This window comes from Notolepis coatsorum (genome assembly GCF_963971535.1).
Source record: "Notolepis coatsorum genome assembly, chromosome: 1".
In the NCBI taxonomy this organism is placed as follows: Eukaryota; Metazoa; Chordata; class Actinopteri; order Aulopiformes; family Paralepididae; genus Notolepis; species Notolepis coatsorum.
The window spans coordinates 12526731-12548089 of NC_140165.1; the positions used below are offsets into that span (position 1 = coordinate 12526731).

General features: G+C 45.2%; 1 protein-coding gene across 1 annotated transcript in view; it reads left to right on the top strand.

Annotated features, from left to right (window-relative positions):
• LOC311237471 (bone morphogenetic protein receptor type-2-like) overlaps positions 1 to 21359 on the top strand; it is a 148419-nt gene that overhangs the window by 18476 nt on the left and 108584 nt on the right. The gene's annotated exons all lie outside the window — the stretch shown is intronic.

Genomic DNA, 21359 nt, shown 5'->3' on the forward strand with positions numbered 1-21359 from the left:
TAAATCATTTTATTCAAATGTTTATTTGGACGGGACAATGCAAAATGAACGAACACAGTGGAGTGTAAAAATGTAAAAAAAAAATTAATCCTCTCTTTCTCTGATTTGTCTCTGTTTTCTCCCCGTCCAATTTAGTCGTTGTGCCAATTCCCCCCCCCTCCCCCCCCCCCCTACATGTTTGTTGTGCGCATGTTCTCCAACTGGTCGGTACAAGGGAACCCTGAAGTATCCGCACGCTTCCTCCGACACGTGTGGCGACAGCCAGTGACTCTCTTCTCACCTGGCAGCGAGGACTCTCATTGGTGAAGCGTAACGTGTGGGAGGTCACGCTGCCTTCATCAAGTCCTGCCTCCGCTGAGCAAGCGCCCAGACCTGACCTGTAGGCGTCGCTGTCCACAACGCCAGATCCCCACCCGTGACTTCCCTCCCCCTAACCCAGCCAAACGGGTTAGTATAGCGATCAGCCCAAGCCAAAAGGCAATGCTGACTCCGGGAGTCGAGACCGCAGCCTCTTGCATTGGTGACGAGCGCAATCTCCGCTACGCCACCTGACTGCCCGGAGTGTAAAAATGTCAACAAGGATTTAGCACGGGGCTAATTTCCATCCGTTGTCCCCAAACGTAAAAACAGGACACATGATGAAACAGTAAGAAATTTACAAATACATAGCAGCAATACATGAAAATACTAGTGGCTAGAGATATGTCACATGTGGTCACATGACTGGTTGGTCTTCAGCCATTGTTTGAGTTGCCCTCTAAAAGAAGCAAGGGTGGGGCTTTCCCTTATGGAAACGGGGAGACTGTTCCACATATGGCTGGCTTTTACAGACGGGACGTTTTGGCCAAACGTGGTCGGTCTACGTTTGACCATGCAGTCACCTCTGGTGTCTGACCTGGTGCAGAGTCCAATGGTTCTTTTTTTGTATATAGATTCCTGTACAGGACGGGGAAGCTAGTCCATGTAGGCATTTGTAGACAAAACAAGCGCTTTTTAAGACTTTTAAGAAATGTTCAAAGCCTCAAAAAAGGTTAGAGAGTTTTGATTCCCACCATGGATGGATTAATAATTAGACCCAAGTATAATTGGAACATGCATTCCTGGTAATGTGAGGCGCTTTGGATGAAAGCAAACACCAGATGGCGCGTTGTTACTCACTGGATATCCACCCAGTGGGCGTAGCGCCAAGCTGTAATGTAACGGTAGTTTTGTATATCTTCGTTGTCTAAGATTACCCCTATACACTGCACTTGATGCGCGTCTCCTAAAGCAGTGGTTCCCAAAGTCGGGGTCGCGACCCAAAGGTGGGCCGCGAGCAGCCACGGGAGGGCCACGAGATGATTTAAAAAAAATTAAAAATTAAAATAAAATCCAATTTTTTTTTAAATAAATAATAATTGTCAGGCCACTGAACTTAGAAGCAGGCCAGGACAGTGTTTCTAGTTGTATTCTAAAATTCTATTCTATTGTATTCTAAAATGTGACTATATGGTTTTATATTAACTTAATAAATAAACAAAAACGAAAAATCTACTTATTTCAACGAACATTTCAAACTAAATAACAGATTATGCACATAAAACGCTGAAAACAACCGAAGCAACAATAGTATTTTAATGAGGCTATTATTATTATCATTATTATTTTGCAACAAGTTAGCCCTCTCATAAATAGCACATATAAATGAATAACTAACTTGAACTAACTTAATAGGATTGAAGTGATATTTGGCTTAAAAAATCGGTCGCCTGGCAAAAAAAGAAAAGAAAAAAAAAGCCTGACGATGTGCATTGGGCCGCGGCTCTCTGACGCCTTATTTTCTGGGTCCCGGCCTGAAAAGTTTGGGAACCCCTGTCCTAAAGCATTGGTTCTCAACCCGGGGAGTCGGGACCCCCGAGCGGATCGGGTATTTCACGAAAGGGCACCCCTCTGTTTCTATGGGTCGCGAATCGAGAGCTTTTGAGGTTCCGCGGTTCAGCAGCGGAGTGAAGCATCGGCGCCGGCTCATCCTGAACCACTCTGAGTGTGGGCCCATGTGGTGAAGCGGTCGTACGTTTCAACACAGATGTAGATGTTGGCTCATCACGCTCTCTCTCGTCTCTCCCACGGACTTCAACGCGCTCCGCAGATCTGAGGTCTGTGTTCAAAGGAACCACGGCGACTGTGTCAACATTACATCACCGCTGATTCCCCCCCCCCCCCCCCGGCTGCTGAGGGGGGCTTGTAGAGTGGCGTCCACTCCCAGCGGCCCTTCCCCGGAGAGAGAGAGAGAGAGGGAGAGAGAGAGAGGGAGGGCAATACATTTTGATTTGAGAGAGAACTGTACACTATATCAACTGTACAGTGGAATGTCTCAGTTGATATACTGGAAATACTTTCAACTCAAAAGTCCTCTGAAAAGTGAGCTCTCATCAAATCAGGCGGACGGGATAAAAATGGAAACACTCTTCAGAAATATGTCTTGAGAAGTGTTTGATTGAACGCCGGATGTGAAGCCGTGTGATTCCTAGACGTGTCCCGAGCTGCTGCTGCTGCTGCGACGCAGGTCCCCTCTTGTCCTGCATGAATAGGAGCTCTCCCTTTTGTTTCACTGATGGATGCTGTCACGAGTGTGTGTGTGTGTGTGTGTGTGTGTGTGTGTGTGTGTGTGTGTGTGTGTGTGTGTGTGAGTGTGAGAGCGCTGTCAGTATGGTATGGCAGGGAGTGTTTGAGCGTGACAATGCTTCACTCTGCTATGTAAGATCAGACAAGAGCATAGAAAATAATGCAATGGAACAGAATATAGAATATGGCGAAAAAGGAATAGAACAGGATAGAATTGAGCACGGTAGAGGAGGGTACAGAAAATGGTAGAACAGAACAGATAAAAGTAGAGGAGAGGGGAGGATAGGGCAGGGCAGTAGAATATAAGAGTAAGTTCAATAGAGAAGATGATGTTTGAGAGGAGAAGAGACTAGTTGTAGAGTGAGAGGAGAGACTAGTTGTAGAGAGAGAGAGGAGACTAGTTGTAGAGTGAGAGGAGAGACTAGTTGTAGAGTGAGAGGAGAGGAGAGACTAGTTATAGAGTGAGAGGAGAGACTAGTTGTAGAGTGAGAGGAGAGACTAGTTGTAGAGTGAGAGGAGATACTAGTTGTAGAGAGAGAGGAGAGACTAGTTGTAGAGAGAGAGGAGAGACTAGTTGTAGAGTGAGAGGAGAGACTAGTTGTAGAGAGAGAGAGGAGACTAGTTGTAGAGTGAGAGGAGAGACTAGTTGTAGAGTGAGAGGAGAGGAGAGACTAGTTATAGAGTGAGAGGAGAGACTAGTTGTAGAGTGAGAGGAGAGACTAGTTGTAGAGTGAGAGGAGATACTAGTTGTAGAGAGAGAGGAGAGACTAGTTGTAGAGAGAGAGGAGAGACTAGTTGTAGAGTGAGAGGAGAGACTAGTTGTAGAGAGAGAGGAGAGACTAGTTATAGAGTGAGAGGAGAGACTAGTTGTAGAGTGAGAGGAGAGACTAGTTGTAGAGTGAGAGGAGAGACTAGTTGTAGAGAGAGAGGAGAGACTAGTTGTAGAGTGAGAGGAGAGACTAGTTGTAGAGTGAGAGGAGAGACTAGTTGTAGAGTGAGAGGAGAGACTAGTTGTAGAGTGAGAGGAGAGACTAGTTATAGAGTGAGAGGAGAGACTAGTTGTAGAGTGAGAGGAGACTAGTTGTAGAGTGAGAGGAGACTAGTTGTAGAGTGAGAGGAGAGACTAGTTGTAGAGTGAGAGGAGAGACTAGTTGTAGAGTGAGAGGAGAGACTAGTTGTAGAGAGAGAGGACATACTAGTTATAGAGTGAGAGGAGAGACTAGTTGTAGAGTGAGAGGAGAGACTAGTTATAGAGAGTGAGAGGAGAGACTAGTTGTAGAGTGAGAGGAGAGACTAGTTGTAGAGTGAGAGGAGAGACTAGTTATAGAGAGTGAGAGGAGAGACTAGTTGTAGAGTGAGAGGAGAGACTAGTTGTAGAGTGAGAGGAGAGACTAGTTGTAGAGTGAGAGGAGAGACTAGTTGTAGAGTGAGAGGAGATACTAGTTGTAGAGTGAGAGGAGAGACTAGTTGTAGAGTGAGAGGAGAGACTAGTTGTAGAGTGAGAGGAGAGACTAGTTGTAGAGTGAGAGAAGAGACTAGTTGTAGAGTGAGAGGAGACACTAGTTGTAGAGTGAGAGGAGAGTCTAGTTGTAGAGTGAGAGGAGAGACAAGTTGTAGAGTGAGAGGAGAGACTAGTTGTAGAGAGAGAGGAGAGACTAGTTGTAGAGTGAGAGGAGAGACTAGTTGTAGAGTGAGAGGAGAGACTAGTTGTAGAGTGAGAGGAGAGACTAGTTGTAGAGTGAGAGAGGAGACTAGTTGTAGAGTGAGAGGAGAGACTAGTTGTAGAGAGAGAGGAGAGACTAGTTGTAGAGTGAGAGGAGAGACTAGTTGTAGAGTGAGAGGAGAGACTAGTTGTAGAGTGAGAGGAGAGGCTAGTTGTAGAGTGAGAGGAGAGACTAGTTGTAGAGAGAGAGGAGAGACTAGTTGTAGAGAGAGAGGAGAGACTAGTTGTAGAGTGAGAGGAGAGACTAGTTGTAGAGTGAGAGGAGAGACTAGTTGTAGAGAGAGAGGAGAGACTAGTTGTAGAGAGAGAGGAGAGACTAGTTGTAGAGTGAGAGGAGAGACTAGTTGTAGAGTGAGAGGAGAGACTAGTTGTAGAGTGAGAGAGGAGAGACTAGTTGTAGAGTGAGAGGAGAGACTAGTTGTAGAGAGAGAGGAGAGACTAGTTGTAGAGTGAGAGAGGAGAGACTAGTTGTAGAGAGAGAGGAGAGACTAGTTGTAGAGTGAGAGGAGAGACTAGTTGTAGAGAGAGAGAGGAGATACTAGTTGTAGAGAGAGAGGAGAGACTAGTTATAGAGTGAGAGGAGAGACTAGTTGTAGAGTGAGAGAGGAGAGACTAGTTGTAGAGTGAGAGGAGAGACTAGTTGTAGAGTGAGAGGAGAGACTAGTTATAGAGTGAGAGGAGAGACTAGTTGTAGAGAGAGAGGAGAGACTAGTTGTAGAGTGAGAGGAGAGACTAGTTGTAGAGAGAGAGGAGAGACTAGTTGTAGAGAGAGAGAGGAGATACTAGTTATAGAGTGAGAGGAGAGACTAGTTGTAGAGTGAGAGGAGAGACTAGTTGTAGAGTGAGAGGAGAGACTAGTTGTAGAGTGAGAGGAGAGACTAGTTATAGAGAGTGAGAGGAGAGACTAGTTGTAGAGTGAGAGGAGAGACTAGTTGTAGAGTGAGAGGAGAGACTAGTTGTAGAGTGAGAGGAGATACTAGTTGTAGAGTGAAAGGAGAGACTAGTTGTAGAGTGAGAGGAGATACTAGTTATAGAGTGAGAGGGGAGACTAGTTGTAGAGTGAGAGGAGATACTAGTTGTAGAGTGAGAGGAGAGACTAGTTGTAGAGAGAGAGGAGAGACTATTAGAGTGAGAGGAGAGACTAGTTGTAGAGTGAGAGGAGACTAGTTGTAGAGTGAGAGGAGAGACTAGTTGTAGAGTGAGAGGAGATACTAGTTGTAGAGTGAGAGGAGAGACTAGTTGTAGAGTGAGAGAGGAGAGACTAGTTGTAGAGTGAGAGGAGAGACTAGTTGTAGAGTGAGAGGAGAGACTAGTTGTAGAGTGAGAGGAGAGACTAGTTGTAGAGAGAGAGGAGAGACTAGTTATAGAGAGAGAGGAGACTAGTTGTAGAGAGAGAGGAGAGACTAGTTGTAGAGTGAGATGAGAGACTAGTTGTAGAGTGAGAGGAGAGACTAGTTGTAGAGTGAGAGGAGAGACCAGTTGTAGAGTGAGAGGAGAGACTAGTTGTAGAGTGAGAGGAGAGACTAGTTGTAGAGTGAGAGGAGAGACTAGTTGTAGAGTGAGAGGAGAGACTAGTTGTAGAGTGAGAGGAGAGACTAGTTATAGAGAGAGAGGAGACTAGTTGTAGAGAGAGAGGAGAGACTAGTTGTAGAGTGAGATGAGAGACTAGTTGTAGAGTGAGAGGAGAGACTAGTTGTAGAGTGAGAGGAGAGACCAGTTGTAGAGTGAGAGGAGAGACTAGTTGTAGAGTGAGAGGAGAGACTAGTTGTAGAGTGAGAGGAGAGACTAGTTGTAGAGTGAGAGGAGAGACTAGTTGTAGAGTGAGAGGAGAGACTAGTTGTAGAGTGAGAGGAGAGACTAGTTGTAGAGTGAGATGAGAGACTAGTTGTAGAGTGAGAGGAGAGACTAGTTGTAGAGTGAGAGGAGAGACTAGTTGTAGAGTGAGAGGAGAGACTAGTTGTAGAGTGAGAGGAGAGACTAGTTGTAGAGTGAGATGAGAGACTAGTTGTAGAGTGAGAGGAGAGACTAGTTATAGAGAGAGAGGAGACTAGTTGTAGAGTGAGAGGAGAGACTAGTTGTAGAGTGAGAGGAGAGACTAGTTGTAGAGTGAGAGGAGAGACTAGTTGTAGAGTGAGAGGAGAGACTAGTCGTAGAGTGAGAGAGGAGAGACTAGTTGTAGAGTGAGAGGAGAGACTAGTTGTAGAGTGAGAGGAGAGACTAGTTGTAGAGTGAGAGGAGAGACTAGTTGTAGAGTGAGAGAGGAGAGACTAGTTGTAGAGTGAGAGGAGAGACTAGTTGTAGAGTGAGAGGAGAGACTAGTTGTAGAGTGAGAGAGGAGAGACTAGTTGTAGAGTGAGAGGAGAGACTAGTTGTAGAGTGAGAGGAGAGACTAGTTGTAGAGTGAGAGGAGAGACTAGTTGTAGAGTGAGAGGAGAGACTAGTTGTAGAGTGAGAGGAGAGACTAGTTGTAGAGTGAGAGGAGAGACTAGTTGTAGAGTGAGAGGAGAGACTAGTTATAGAGAGAGAGGAGAGACTAGTTATAGAGTGAGAGGAGAGACTAGTTATAGAGAGAGAGGAGAGACTAGTTGTAGAGTGAGAGGAGAGACTAGTTATAGAGTGAGAGGAGAGACTAGTTGTAGAGTGAGAGGAGAGACTAGTTGTAGAGTGAGAGGAGAGACTAGTTGTAGAGTGAGAGGAGAGGAGAGACTAGTTATAGAGTGAGAGGAGAGACTAGTTGTAGAGTGAGAGGAGAGACTAGTTGTAGAGTGAGAGGAGATACTAGTTGTAGAGAGAGAGGAGAGACTAGTTGTAGAGAGAGAGGAGAGACTAGTTGTAGAGTGAGAGGAGAGACTAGTTGTAGAGAGAGAGAGGAGACTAGTTGTAGAGTGAGAGGAGAGACTAGTTGTAGAGTGAGAGGAGAGGAGAGACTAGTTATAGAGTGAGAGGAGAGACTAGTTGTAGAGTGAGAGGAGAGACTAGTTGTAGAGTGAGAGGAGATACTAGTTGTAGAGAGAGAGGAGAGACTAGTTGTAGAGAGAGAGGAGAGACTAGTTGTAGAGTGAGAGGAGAGACTAGTTGTAGAGAGAGAGGAGAGACTAGTTATAGAGTGAGAGGAGAGACTAGTTGTAGAGTGAGAGGAGAGACTAGTTGTAGAGTGAGAGGAGAGACTAGTTGTAGAGAGAGAGGAGAGACTAGTTGTAGAGTGAGAGGAGAGACTAGTTGTAGAGTGAGAGGAGAGACTAGTTGTAGAGTGAGAGGAGACTAGTTGTAGAGTGAGAGGAGACTAGTTGTAGAGTGAGAGGAGAGACTAGTTGTAGAGTGAGAGGAGAGACTAGTTGTAGAGTGAGAGGAGAGACTAGTTGTAGAGAGAGAGGAGATACTAGTTATAGAGTGAGAGGAGAGACTAGTTGTAGAGTGAGAGGAGAGACTAGTTATAGAGAGTGAGAGGAGAGACTAGTTGTAGAGTGAGAGGAGAGACTAGTTGTAGAGTGAGAGGAGAGACTAGTTATAGAGAGTGAGAGGAGAGACTAGTTGTAGAGTGAGAGGAGAGACTAGTTGTAGAGTGAGAGGAGAGACTAGTTGTAGAGTGAGAGGAGAGACTAGTTGTAGAGTGAGAGGAGATACTAGTTGTAGAGTGAGAGGAGAGACTAGTTGTAGAGTGAGAGGAGAGACTAGTTGTAGAGTGAGAGGAGAGACTAGTTGTAGAGTGAGAGGAGAGACTAGTTGTAGAGAGAGAGGAGAGACTAGTTGTAGAGTGAGAGGAGAGACTAGTTGTAGAGTGAGAGGAGAGACTAGTTGTAGAGTGAGAGGAGAGGCTAGTTGTAGAGTGAGAGGAGAGACTAGTTGTAGAGAGAGAGGAGAGACTAGTTGTAGAGAGAGAGGAGAGACTAGTTGTAGAGTGAGAGGAGAGACTAGTTGTAGAGAGAGAGGAGAGACTAGTAGAGTGAGAGGAGAGACTAGTTGTAGAGTGAGAGGAGACTAGTTGTAGAGTGAGAGGAGAGACTAGTTGTAGAGTGAGAGGAGATACTAGTTGTAGAGTGAGAGGAGAGACTAGTTGTAGAGTGAGAGAGGAGAGACTAGTTGTAGAGTGAGAGGAGAGACTAGTTGTAGAGTGAGAGGAGAGACTAGTTGTAGAGTGAGAGGAGAGACTAGTTGTAGAGAGAGAGGAGAGACTAGTTATAGAGAGAGAGGAGACTAGTTGTAGAGAGAGAGGAGAGACTAGTTGTAGAGTGAGATGAGAGACTAGTTGTAGAGTGAGAGGAGAGACTAGTTGTAGAGTGAGAGGAGAGACCAGTTGTAGAGTGAGAGGAGAGACTAGTTGTAGAGTGAGAGGAGAGACTAGTTGTAGAGTGAGAGGAGAGACTAGTTGTAGAGTGAGAGGAGAGACTAGTTGTAGAGTGAGAGGAGAGACTAGTTATAGAGAGAGAGGAGACTAGTTGTAGAGAGAGAGGAGAGACTAGTTGTAGAGTGAGATGAGAGACTAGTTGTAGAGTGAGAGGAGAGACTAGTTGTAGAGTGAGAGGAGAGACCAGTTGTAGAGTGAGAGGAGAGACTAGTTGTAGAGTGAGAGGAGAGACTAGTTGTAGAGTGAGAGGAGAGACTAGTTGTAGAGTGAGAGGAGAGACTAGTTGTAGAGTGAGAGGAGAGACTAGTTGTAGAGTGAGAGGAGAGACTAGTTGTAGAGTGAGATGAGAGACTAGTTGTAGAGTGAGAGGAGAGACTAGTTGTAGAGTGAGAGGAGAGACTAGTTGTAGAGTGAGAGGAGAGACTAGTTGTAGAGTGAGAGGAGAGACTAGTTGTAGAGTGAGATGAGAGACTAGTTGTAGAGTGAGAGGAGAGACTAGTTATAGAGAGAGAGGAGACTAGTTGTAGAGTGAGAGGAGAGACTAGTTGTAGAGTGAGAGGAGAGACTAGTTGTAGAGTGAGAGGAGAGACTAGTTGTAGAGTGAGAGGAGAGACTAGTCGTAGAGTGAGAGAGGAGAGACTAGTTGTAGAGTGAGAGGAGAGACTAGTTGTAGAGTGAGAGGAGAGACTAGTTGTAGAGTGAGAGGAGAGACTAGTTGTAGAGTGAGAGAGGAGAGACTAGTTGTAGAGTGAGAGGAGAGACTAGTTGTAGAGTGAGAGGAGAGACTAGTTGTAGAGTGAGAGAGGAGAGACTAGTTGTAGAGTGAGAGGAGAGACTAGTTGTAGAGTGAGAGGAGAGACTAGTTGTAGAGTGAGAGGAGAGACTAGTTGTAGAGTGAGAGGAGAGACTAGTTGTAGAGTGAGAGGAGAGACTAGTTGTAGAGTGAGAGGAGAGACTAGTTGTAGAGTGAGAGGAGAGACTAGTTATAGAGAGAGAGGAGAGACTAGTTATAGAGTGAGAGGAGAGACTAGTTATAGAGAGAGAGGAGAGACTAGTTGTAGAGTGAGAGGAGAGACTAGTTATAGAGTGAGAGGAGAGACTAGTTGTAGAGTGAGAGGAGAGACTAGTTGTAGAGTGAGAGGAGAGACTAGTTGTAGAGTGAGAGGAGAGGAGAGACTAGTTATAGAGTGAGAGGAGAGACTAGTTGTAGAGTGAGAGGAGAGACTAGTTGTAGAGTGAGAGGAGATACTAGTTGTAGAGAGAGAGGAGAGACTAGTTGTAGAGAGAGAGGAGAGACTAGTTGTAGAGTGAGAGGAGAGACTAGTTGTAGAGAGAGAGAGGAGACTAGTTGTAGAGTGAGAGGAGAGACTAGTTGTAGAGTGAGAGGAGAGGAGAGACTAGTTATAGAGTGAGAGGAGAGACTAGTTGTAGAGTGAGAGGAGAGACTAGTTGTAGAGTGAGAGGAGATACTAGTTGTAGAGAGAGAGGAGAGACTAGTTGTAGAGAGAGAGGAGAGACTAGTTGTAGAGTGAGAGGAGAGACTAGTTGTAGAGAGAGAGGAGAGACTAGTTATAGAGTGAGAGGAGAGACTAGTTGTAGAGTGAGAGGAGAGACTAGTTGTAGAGTGAGAGGAGAGACTAGTTGTAGAGAGAGAGGAGAGACTAGTTGTAGAGTGAGAGGAGAGACTAGTTGTAGAGTGAGAGGAGAGACTAGTTGTAGAGTGAGAGGAGAGACTAGTTGTAGAGTGAGAGGAGAGACTAGTTATAGAGTGAGAGGAGAGACTAGTTGTAGAGTGAGAGGAGACTAGTTGTAGAGTGAGAGGAGACTAGTTGTAGAGTGAGAGGAGAGACTAGTTGTAGAGTGAGAGGAGAGACTAGTTGTAGAGTGAGAGGAGAGACTAGTTGTAGAGAGAGAGGAGATACTAGTTATAGAGTGAGAGGAGAGACTAGTTGTAGAGTGAGAGGAGAGACTAGTTATAGAGAGTGAGAGGAGAGACTAGTTGTAGAGTGAGAGGAGAGACTAGTTGTAGAGTGAGAGGAGAGACTAGTTATAGAGAGTGAGAGGAGAGACTAGTTGTAGAGTGAGAGGAGAGACTAGTTGTAGAGTGAGAGGAGAGACTAGTTGTAGAGTGAGAGGAGAGACTAGTTGTAGAGTGAGAGGAGATACTAGTTGTAGAGTGAGAGGAGAGACTAGTTGTAGAGTGAGAGGAGAGACTAGTTGTAGAGTGAGAGGAGAGACTAGTTGTAGAGTGAGAGGAGAGACTAGTTGTAGAGAGAGAGGAGAGACTAGTTGTAGAGTGAGAGGAGAGACTAGTTGTAGAGTGAGAGGAGAGACTAGTTGTAGAGTGAGAGGAGAGGCTAGTTGTAGAGTGAGAGGAGAGACTAGTTGTAGAGAGAGAGGAGAGACTAGTTGTAGAGAGAGAGGAGAGACTAGTTGTAGAGTGAGAGGAGAGACTAGTTGTAGAGTGAGAGGAGAGACTAGTTGTAGAGAGAGAGGAGAGACTAGTTGTAGAGAGAGAGGAGAGACTAGTTGTAGAGTGAGAGGAGAGACTAGTTGTAGAGTGAGAGGAGAGACTAGTTGTAGAGTGAGAGAGGAGAGACTAGTTGTAGAGTGAGAGGAGAGACTAGTTGTAGAGAGAGAGGAGAGACTAGTTGTAGAGTGAGAGAGGAGAGACTAGTTGTAGAGAGAGAGGAGAGACTAGTTGTAGAGTGAGAGGAGAGACTAGTTGTAGAGAGAGAGAGGAGATACTAGTTGTAGAGAGAGAGGAGAGACTAGTTGTAGAGTGAGAGGAGAGACTAGTTGTAGAGTGAGAGGAGAGACTAGTTGTAGAGTGAGATGAGAGACTAGTTGTAGAGTGAGAGGAGAGACTAGTTGTAGAGTGAGAGGAGAGACTAGTTGTAGAGTGAGAGGAGATACTAGTTGTAGAGTGAGAGGAGAGACTAGTTGTAGAGTGAGATGAGAGACTAGTTGTAGAGTGAGAGGAGAGACTAGTTATAGAGAGAGAGGAGACTAGTTGTAGAGTGAGAGGAGAGACTAGTTGTAGAGTGAGAGGAGAGACTAGTTGTAGAGTGAGAGGAGAGACTAGTTGTAGAGTGAGAGGAGAGACTAGTCGTAGAGTGAGAGAGGAGAGACTAGTTGTAGAGTGAGAGGAGAGACTAGTTGTAGAGTGAGAGGAGAGACTAGTTGTAGAGTGAGAGGAGAGACTAGTTGTAGAGTGAGAGAGGAGAGACTAGTTGTAGAGTGAGAGGAGAGACTAGTTGTAGAGTGAGAGGAGAGACTAGTTGTAGAGTGAGAGAGGAGAGACTAGTTGTAGAGTGAGAGGAGAGACTAGTTGTAGAGTGAGAGGAGAGACTAGTTGTAGAGTGAGAGGAGAGACTAGTTGTAGAGTGAGAGGAGAGACTAGTTGTAGAGTGAGAGGAGAGACTAGTTGTAGAGTGAGAGGAGAGACTAGTTGTAGAGTGAGAGGAGAGACTAGTTATAGAGAGAGAGGAGAGACTAGTTATAGAGTGAGAGGAGAGACTAGTTATAGAGAGAGAGGAGAGACTAGTTGTAGAGTGAGAGGAGAGACTAGTTATATAGTGAGAGGAGAGACTAGTTGTAGAGTGAGAGGAGAGACTAGTTGTAGAGTGAGAGGAGAGACTAGTTGTAGAGTGAGAGGAGAGACTAGTTGTAGAGAGAGAGGAGATACTAGTTGTAGAGTGAGAGGAGAGACCAGTTGTAGAGTGAGAGGAGAGACTAGTTGTAGAGTGAGAGGAGAGACTAGTTGTAGAGTGAGAGGAGATACTAGTTATAGAGTGAGAGGAGACTAGTTATAGAGTGAGAGAAGAGACTAGTTGTAGAGTGAGAGGAGAGACTAGTTGTAGAGTGAGAGGAGAGACTAGTTGTAGAGTGAGAGGAGAGACTAGTTATAGAGTGAGAGGAGAGACTAGTTGTAGAGTGAGAGGAGAGACTAGTTGTAGAGTGAGAGAAGAGACTAGTTGTAGAGAGAGAGGAGAGACTAGTTGTAGAGTGAGAGGAGAGACTAGTTGTAGAGTGAGAGGAGAGACTAGTTATAGAGTGAGAGGAGAGACTAGTTGTAGAGTGAGAGAAGAGACTAGTTGTAGAGAGAGAGGAGAGACTAGTTGTAGAGTGAGAGGAGAGACTAGTTGTAGAGTGAGAGGAGAGACTAGTTGTAGAAAGAGAGGAGAGACTAGTTGTAGAGTGAGAGGAGAGACTAGTTGTAGAGTGAGAGGAGAGACTAGTTGTAGAAAGAGAGGAGAGACTAGTTGTAGAGTGAGAGGAGAGACTAGTTGTAGAGAGAGAGGAGAGACTAGTTGTAGAGTGAGAGGAGAGACTAGTTGTAGAGTGAGAGAAGAGACTAGTTGTAGAGTGAGAGGAGAGACTAGTTGTAGAGTGAGAGGAGAGACTAGTTGTAGAGTGAGAGAAGAGACTAGTTGTAGAGAGAGAGGAGATACTAGTTATAGAGTGAGAGGAGAGACTAGTTGTAGAGTGAGAGAGGAGAGACTAGTTGTAGAGTGAGAGGAGAGACTAGTTGTAGAGTGAGAGGAGAGATAGTTGTAGAGTGAGAGGAGAGACTAGTTATAGTGAGAGGAGACTAGTTGTAGAGTGAGAGGAGAGACTAGTTGTAGAGTGAGAGGAGAGACTAGTTGTAGAGTGAGAGGAGAGACTAGTTGTAGAGTGAGAGGAGAGACTAGTTGTAGAGTGAGAGGAGAGACTAGTTATAGAGTGAGAGGAGAGACTAGTTGTAGAGTGAGAGAGGAGAGACTAGTTGTAGAGTGAGAGGAGAGACTAGTTGTAGAGTGAGAGGAGAGACTAGTTATAGAGTGAGAGGAGAGACTAGTTATAGAGTGAGAGGAGAGACTAGTTATAGAGTGAGAGAGGAGAGACTAGTTGTAGAGAGAGAGGAGAGACTAGTTATATAGTGAGAGGAGAGACTAGTTGTAGAGTGAGAGGAGAGACTAGATGTAGAGTGAGAGGAGAGACTAGTTGTAGAGTGAGAGGAGAGACTAGTTATAGAGTGAGAGAGGAGAGACTAGTTGTAGAGAGAGAGGAGAGACTAGTTATAGAGTGAGAGGAGAGACTAGTTGTAGAGTGAGAGGAGAGACTAGTTGTAGAGTGAGAGGAGAGACTAGTTATAGAGTGAGAGGAGAGACTAGTTGTAGAGAGAGAGAGGAGAGACTAGTTGTAGAGTGAGAGGAGAGACTAGTTGTAGAGAGAGAGGAGAGACTAGTTGTAGAGTGAGAGGAGAGACTAGTTGTAGAGTGAGAGGAGAGACTAGTTGTAGAGTGAGAGGAGAGACTAGTTATAGAGTGAGAGGAGAGACTAGTTGTAGAGTGAGAGGAGAGACTAGTTGTAGAGTGAGAGGAGAGACTAGTTGTAGAGTGAGAGGAGAGACTAGTTATAGAGTGAGAGGAGAGACTAGTTGTAGAGTGAGAGGAGAGACTAGTTGTAGAGTGAGAGGAGAGACTAGTTGTAGAGAGAGAGGAGAGACTAGTTGTAGAGTGAGAGAGGAGAGACTAGTTGTAGAGTGAGAGGAGAGACTAGTTATAGAGTGAGAGGAGAGACTAGTTGTAGAGTGAGAGGAGAGACTAGTTGTAGAGAGAGAGGAGAGACTAGTTGTAGAGTGAGAGGAGAGACTAGTTGTAGAGAGAGAGGAGAGACTAGTTGTAGAGTGAGAGGAGAGACTAGTTGTAGAGTGAGAGGAGAGACTAGTTGTAGAGTGAGAGGAGAGACTAGTTGTAGAGTGAGAGGAGAGACTAGTTGTAGAGTGAGAGGAGAGACTAGTTGTAGAGTGAGAGGAGAGACTAGTTGTAGAGTGAGAGGAGAGACTAGTTGTAGAGTGAGAGGAGAGACTAGTTGTAGAGTGAGAGGAGAGACTAGTTGTAGAGTGAGAGGAGAGACTAGTTATAGAGTGAGAGGAGAGACTAGTTGTAGAGTGAGAGGAGAGACTAGTTATAGAGTGAGAGGAGAGACTAGTTATAGAGTGAGAGGAGAGACTAGTTGTAGAGTGAGAGGAGAGACCAGTTGTAGAGTGAGATGAGAGACTAGTTGTAGAGTGAGAGGAGAGACTAGTTGTAGAGTGAGAGGAGAGACTAGTTATAGAGAGAGAGGAGAGACTAGTTGTAGAGTGAGAGGAGAGGAGAGACTAGTTGTAGAGTGAGAGGAGAGACTAGTTGTAGAGTGAGAGGAGAGACTAGTTGTAGAGTGAGAGGAGAGACTAGTTGTAGAGTGAGAGGAGAGACTAGTTGTAGAGTGAGAGGAGAGACTAGTTGTAGAGTGAGAGAGGAGACTAGTTGTAGAGTGAGAGGAGAGACTAGTTATAGAGAGAGAGGAGAGACTAGTTGTAGAGTGAGAGAGGAGACTAGTTGTAGAGTGAGAGGAGAGACTAGTTATAGAGAGAGAGGAGAGACTAGTTGTAGAGTGAGAGGAGAGACTAGTTATAGAGTGAGAGGAGAGACTAGTTGTAGAGAGAGAGGAGAGACTAGTTGTAGAGTGAGAGGAGAGACTAGTTGTAGAGTGAGAGGAGATACTAGTTGTAGAGTGAGAGGAGAGACTAGTTGTAGAGTGAGAGGAGAGACTAGTTGTAGAGTGAGAGGAGAGACTAGTTGTAGAGTGAGAGGAGAGACTAGTTGTAGAGTGAGAGGAGAGACTAGTTGTAGAGAGAGAGGAGAGACTAGTTGTAGAGAGAGAGGAGAGACTAGTTGTAGAGTGAGAGGAGAGACTAGTTGTAGAGTGAGAGGAGAGACTAGTTGTAGAGTGAGAGGAGAGACTAGTTGTAGAGAGAGAGGAGAGACTAGTTGTAGAGAGAGAGGAGAGACTAGTTGTAGAGAGAGAGGAGAGACTAGTTGTAGAGTGAGAGGAGAGACTAGTTGTAGAGTGAGAGGAGAGACTAGTTGTAGAGTGAGATGAGAGATTGGTTGTAGAGAGAGAGGAGACTGGTTGTAGAGTGAGAGGAGAGACTAGTTGTAGAGTGAGAGGAGAGACTAGTTATAGAGTGAGAGGAGAGACTAGTTGTAGAGAGAGAGGAGACTAGTTGTAGAGTGAGAGGAGAGACTAGTTGTAGAGTGAGAGGAGAGACTAGTTATAGAGTGAGAGGAGAGACTAGTTGTAGAGTGAGAGGAGAGACTAGTTGTAGAGAGAGAGGAGACTAGTTGTAGAGTGAGAGGAGAGACTAGTTGTAGAGTGAGAGGAGAGACTAGTTGTAGAGTGAGAGGAGAGACTAGTTATAGAGTGAGAGGAGAGACTAGTTGTAGAGTGAGAGGAGAGACTAGTTGTAGAGTGAGAGGAGAGACTAGTTGTAGAGTGAGAGGAGAGACTAGTTGTAGAGTGAGAGGAGAGACTAGTTGTAGAGTGAGAGGAGAGACTAGTTGTAGAGTGAGAGGAGAGACTAGTTGTAGAGTGAGAGGAGAGACTAGTTGTAGAGAGAGAGGAGAGACTAGTTGTAGAGAGAGAAGAGAGACTAGTTGTAGAGTGAGAGGAGAGACTAGTTGTAGAGTGAGAGGAGAGACTAGTTGTAGAGTGAGAGGAGAGACTAGTTGTAGAGAGAGAGGAGACTAGTTGTAGAGTGAGAGGAGAGACTAGTTGTAGAGTGAGAGGAGATACTAGTTGTAGAGTGAGAGGAGAGACTAGTTGTAGAGTGAGAGGAGAGACTAGTTGTAGAGTGAGAGGAGAGGAGAGACTAGTTGTAGAGTGAGAGGAGAGACTAGTTGTAGAGTGAGAGGAGAGACTAGTTGTAGAGAGAGAGGAGAGACTAGTTGTAGAGTGAGAGGAGAGACTAGTTGTAGAGTGAGAGGAGAGACTAGTTGTAGAGAGAGAGGAGAGACTAGTTGTAGAGAGAGAGGAGAGACTAGTTGTAGAGTGAGAGTAGACTAGTTGTAGAGTGAGAGGAGAGACTAGTTGTAGAGTGAGAGGAGAGACTAGTTATAGAGTGAGAGGAGAGACTAGTTGTAGAGTGAGAGGAGAGACTAGTTGTAGAGTGAGAGGAGATACTAGTTGTAGAGTGAGAGGAGATACTAGTTGTAGAGTGAGAGGAGAGACTAGTTATAGAGTGAGAGGAGAGACTAGTTGTAGAGTGAGATGAGAGACTAGTTGTAGAGTGAGAGGAGAGACTAGTTATAGAGTGAGAGGAGATACTAGTTGTAGAGAGAGAGGAGAGACTAGTTGTAGAGAGAGGAGAGACTAGTTGTAGAGTGAGAGGAGAGACTAGTTGTAGAGTGAGAGGAGAGACTAGTTGTAGAGTGAGAGGAGAGACTAGTTATAGAGTGAGAGGAGATACTAGTTGTAGAGTGAGAGAGGAGAGACTAGTTGTAGAGTGAGAGGAGAGACTAGTTGTAGAGAGAGAGGAGAGACTAGTTATAGAGTGAGAGGAGAGACTAGTTGTAGAGTGAGAGGAGAGACTAGTTGTAGAGAGAGAGGAGACTAGTTGTAGAGTGAGAGGAGAGACTAGTTATAGAGTGAGAGAGGAGAGACTAGTTGTAGAGTGAGAGGAGAGACTAGTTGTAGAGTGAGAGGAGAGACTAGTTGTAGAGTGAGAGGAGAGACTAGTTGTAGAGTGAGAGGAGAGACTAGTTGTAGAGTGAGAGAGGAGAGACTAGTTGTAGAGAGAGAGGAGAGGAGAGACTAGTTGTAGAGTGAGAGGAGAGACTAGTTGTAGAGTGAGAGGAGAGACTAGTTGTAGAGTGAGAGGAGAGTCTAGTTGTAGAGAGAGAGGAGAGACTAGTTGTAGAGTGAGAGGAGAGACTAGTTGTAGAGGGAGAGGAGAGACTAGTTGTAGAGTGAGAGGAGAGACTAGTTGTAGAGTGAGAGAGGAGAGACTAGTTGTAGAGAGAGAGGAGAGGAGAGACTAGTTGTAGAGTGAGAGGAGAGACTAGTTGTAGAGTGAGAGGAGAGACTAGTTGTAGAGTGAGAGGAGAGACTAGTTGTAGAGTGAGAGGAGAGACTAGTTGTAGAGTGAGAGGAGAGACTAGTTGTAGAGAGAGAGGAGACTAGTTGTAGAGTGAGAGGAGAGACTAGTTGTAGAGTGAGACGAGAGACTAGTTGTAGAGAGAGAGGAGAGACTAGTTGTAGAGTGAGAGGAGAGACTAGTTGTAGAGTGAGAGGAGAGACTAGTTGTAGAGTGAGAGGAGAGACTAGTTGTAGAGTGAGAGGAGAGACTAGTTATAGAGTGAGAGGAGAGACTAGTTGTAGAGAGAGAGGAGAGACTAGTTGTAGAGTGAGAGGAGAGACTAGTTGTAGAGTGAGAGGAGAGACTAGTTGTAGAGAGAGAGGAGAGACTAGTTGTAGAGAGAGAGGAGAGACTAGTTGTAGAGTGAGAGTAGACTAGTTGTAGAGTGAGAGGAGAGACTAGTTGTAGAGTGAGAGGAGAGACTAGTTATAGAGTGAGAGGAGAGACTAGTTGTAGAGTGAGAGGAGAGACTAGTTGTAGAGTGAGAGGAGATACTAGTTGTAGAGTGAGAGGAGATACTAGTTGTAGAGTGAGAGGAGAGACTAGTTATAGAGTGAGAGGAGAGACTAGTTGTAGAGTGAGATGAGAGACTAGTTGTAGAGTGAGAGGAGAGACTAGTTATAGAGTGAGAGGAGATACTAGTTGTAGAGAGAGAGGAGAGACTAGTTGTAGAGAGAGGAGAGACTAGTTGTAGAGTGAGAGGAGAGACTAGTTGTAGAGTGAGAGGAGAGACTAGTTGTAGAGTGAGAGGAGAGACTAGTTATAGAGTGAGAGGAGATACTAGTTGTAGAGTGAGAGAGGAGAGACTAGTTGTAGAGTGAGAGGAGAGACTAGTTGTAGAGAGAGAGGAGAGACTAGTTATAGAGTGAGAGGAGAGACTAGTTGTAGAGTGAGAGGAGAGACTAGTTGTAGAGAGAGAGGAGACTAGTTGTAGAGTGAGAGGAGAGACTAGTTATAGAGTGAGAGAGGAGAGACTAGTTGTAGAGTGAGAGGAGAGACTAGTTGTAGAGTGAGAGGAGAGACTAGTTGTAGAGTGAGAGGAGAGACTAGTTGTAGAGTGAGAGGAGAGACTAGTTGTAGAGTGAGAGAGGAGAGACTAGTTGTAGAGAGAGAGGAGAGGAGAGACTAGTTGTAGAGTGAGAGGAGAGACTAGTTGTAGAGTGAGAGGAGAGACTAGTTGTAGAGTGAGAGGAGAGTCTAGTTGTAGAGAGAGAGGAGAGACTAGTTGTAGAGTGAGAGGAGAGACTAGTTGTAGAGGGAGAGGAGAGACTAGTTGTAGAGTGAGAGGAGAGACTACTTGTAGAGTGAGAGAGGAGAGACTAGTTGTAGAGAGAGAGGAGAGGAGAGACTAGTTGTAGAGTGAGAGGAGAGACTAGTTGTAGAGTGAGAGGAGAGACTAGTTGTAGAGTGAGAGGAGAGACTAGTTGTAGAGTGAGAGGAGAGACTAGTTGTAGAGTGAGAGGAGAGACTAGTTGTAGAGAGAGAGGAGACTAGTTGTAGAGTGAGAGGAGAGACTAGTTGTAGAGTGAGAGGAGAGACTAGTTGTAGAGAGAGAGGAGAGACTAGTTGTAGAGTGAGAGGAGAGACTAGTTGTAGAGTGAGAGGAGAGACTAGTTGTAGAGTGAGAGGAGAGACTAGTTGTAGAGTGAGAGGAGAGACTAGTTATAGAGTGAGAGGAGAGACTAGTTGTAGAGAGAGAGGAGAGACTAGTTGTAGAGTGAGAGGAGAGACTAGTTATAGAGAGAGAGGAGAGACTAGTTGTAGAGTGAGAGGAGAGACTAGTTGTAGGGTGAGAGGAGAGACTAGTTGTAGAGTGAGAGGAGAGACTAGTTGTAGAGTGAGAGGAGAGACTAGTTATAGAGTGAGAGGAGAGACTAGTTATAGAGTGAGAGGAGAGACTAGTTGTAGAGTGAGAGGAGAGACTAGTTGTAGAGTGAGAGGAGAGACTAGTTATAGAGAGAGAGGAGAGACTAGTTATAGAGTGAGAGGAGAGACTAGTTGTAGAGAGAGAGGAGAGACTAGTTGTAGAGTGAGAGTAGACTAGTTGTAGAGTGAGAGGAGAGACTAGTTGTAGAGTGAGAGGAGAGACTAGTTATAGAGTGAGAGGAGAGACTAGTTGTAGAGTGAGAGGAGAGACTAGTTGTAGAGTGAGAGGAGATACTAGTTGTAGAGTGAGAGGAGATACTAGTTGTAGAGTGAGAGGAGAGACTAGTTATAGAGTGAGAGGAGAGACTAGTTGTAGAGTGAGATGAGAGACTAGTTGTAGAGTGAGAGGAGAGACTAGTTATAGAGTGAGAGGAGATACTAGTTGTAGAGAGAGAGGAGAGACTAGTTGTAGAGAGAGGAGAGACTAGTTGTAGAGTGAGAGGAGAGACTAGTTGTAGAGTGAGAGGAGAGACTAGTTGTAGAGTGAGAGGAGAGACTAGTTATAGAGTGAGAGGAGATACTAGTTGTAGAGTGAGAGAGGAGAGACTAGTTGTAGAGTGAGAGGAGAGACTAGTTGTAGAGAGAGAGGAGAGACTAGTTATAGAGTGAGAGGAGAGACTAGTTGTAGAGTGAGAGGAGAGACTAGTTGTAGAGAGAGAGGAGACTAGTTGTAGAGTGAGAGGAGAGACTAGTTATAGAGTGAGAGAGGAGAGACTAGTTGTAGAGTGAGAGGAGAGACTAGTTGTAGAGTGAGAGGAGAGACTAGTTGTAGAGTGAGAGGAGAGACTAGTTGTAGAGTGAGAGGAGAGACTAGTTGTAGAGTGAGAGAGGAGAGACTAGTTGTAGAGAGAGAGGAGAGGAGAGACTAGTTGTAGAGTGAGAGGAGAGACTAGTTGTAGAGTGAGAGGAGAGACTAGTTGTAGAGTGAGAGGAGAGTCTAGTTGTAGAGAGAGAGGAGAGACTAGTTGTAGAGTGAGAGGAGAGACTAGTTGTAGAGGGAGAGGAGAGACTAGTTGTAGAGTGAGAGGAGAGACTAGTTGTAGAGTGAGAGAGGAGAGACTAGTTGTAGAGAGAGAGGAGAGGAGAGACTAGTTGTAGAGTGAGAGGAGAGACTAGTTGTAGAGTGAGAGGAGAGACTAGTTGTAGAGTGAGAGGAGAGACTAGTTGTAGAGTGAGAGGAGAGACTAGTTGTAGAGTGAGAGGAGAGACTAGTTGTAGAGAGAGAGGAGACTAGTTGTAGAGTGAGAGGAGAGACTAGTTGTAGAGTGAGACGAGAGACTAGTTGTAGAGAGAGAGGAGAGACTAGTTGTAGAGTGAGAGGAGAGACTAGTTGTAGAGTGAGAGGAGAGACTAGTTGTAGAGTGAGAGGAGAGACTAGTTGTAGAGTGAGAGGAGAGACTAGTTATAGAGTGAGAGGAGAGACTAGTTGTAGAGAGAGAGGAGAGACTAGTTGTAGAGTGAGAGGAGAGACTAGTTGTAGAGTGAGAGGAGAGACTAGTTGTAGAGAGAGAGGAGAGACTAGTTGTAGAGAGAGAGGAGAGACTAGTTGTAGAGTGAGAGTAGACTAGTTGTAGAGTGAGAGGAGAGACTAGTTGTAGAGTGAGAGGAGAGACTAGTTATAGAGTGAGAGGAGAGACTAGTTGTAGAGTGAGAGGAGAGACTAGTTGTAGAGTGAGAGGAGATACTAGTTGTAGAGTGAGAGGAGATACTAGTTGTAGAGTGAGAGGAGAGACTAGTTATAGAGTGAGAGGAGAGACTAGTTGTAGAGTGAGATGAGAGACTAGTTGTAGAGTGAGAGGAGAGACTAGTTATAGAGT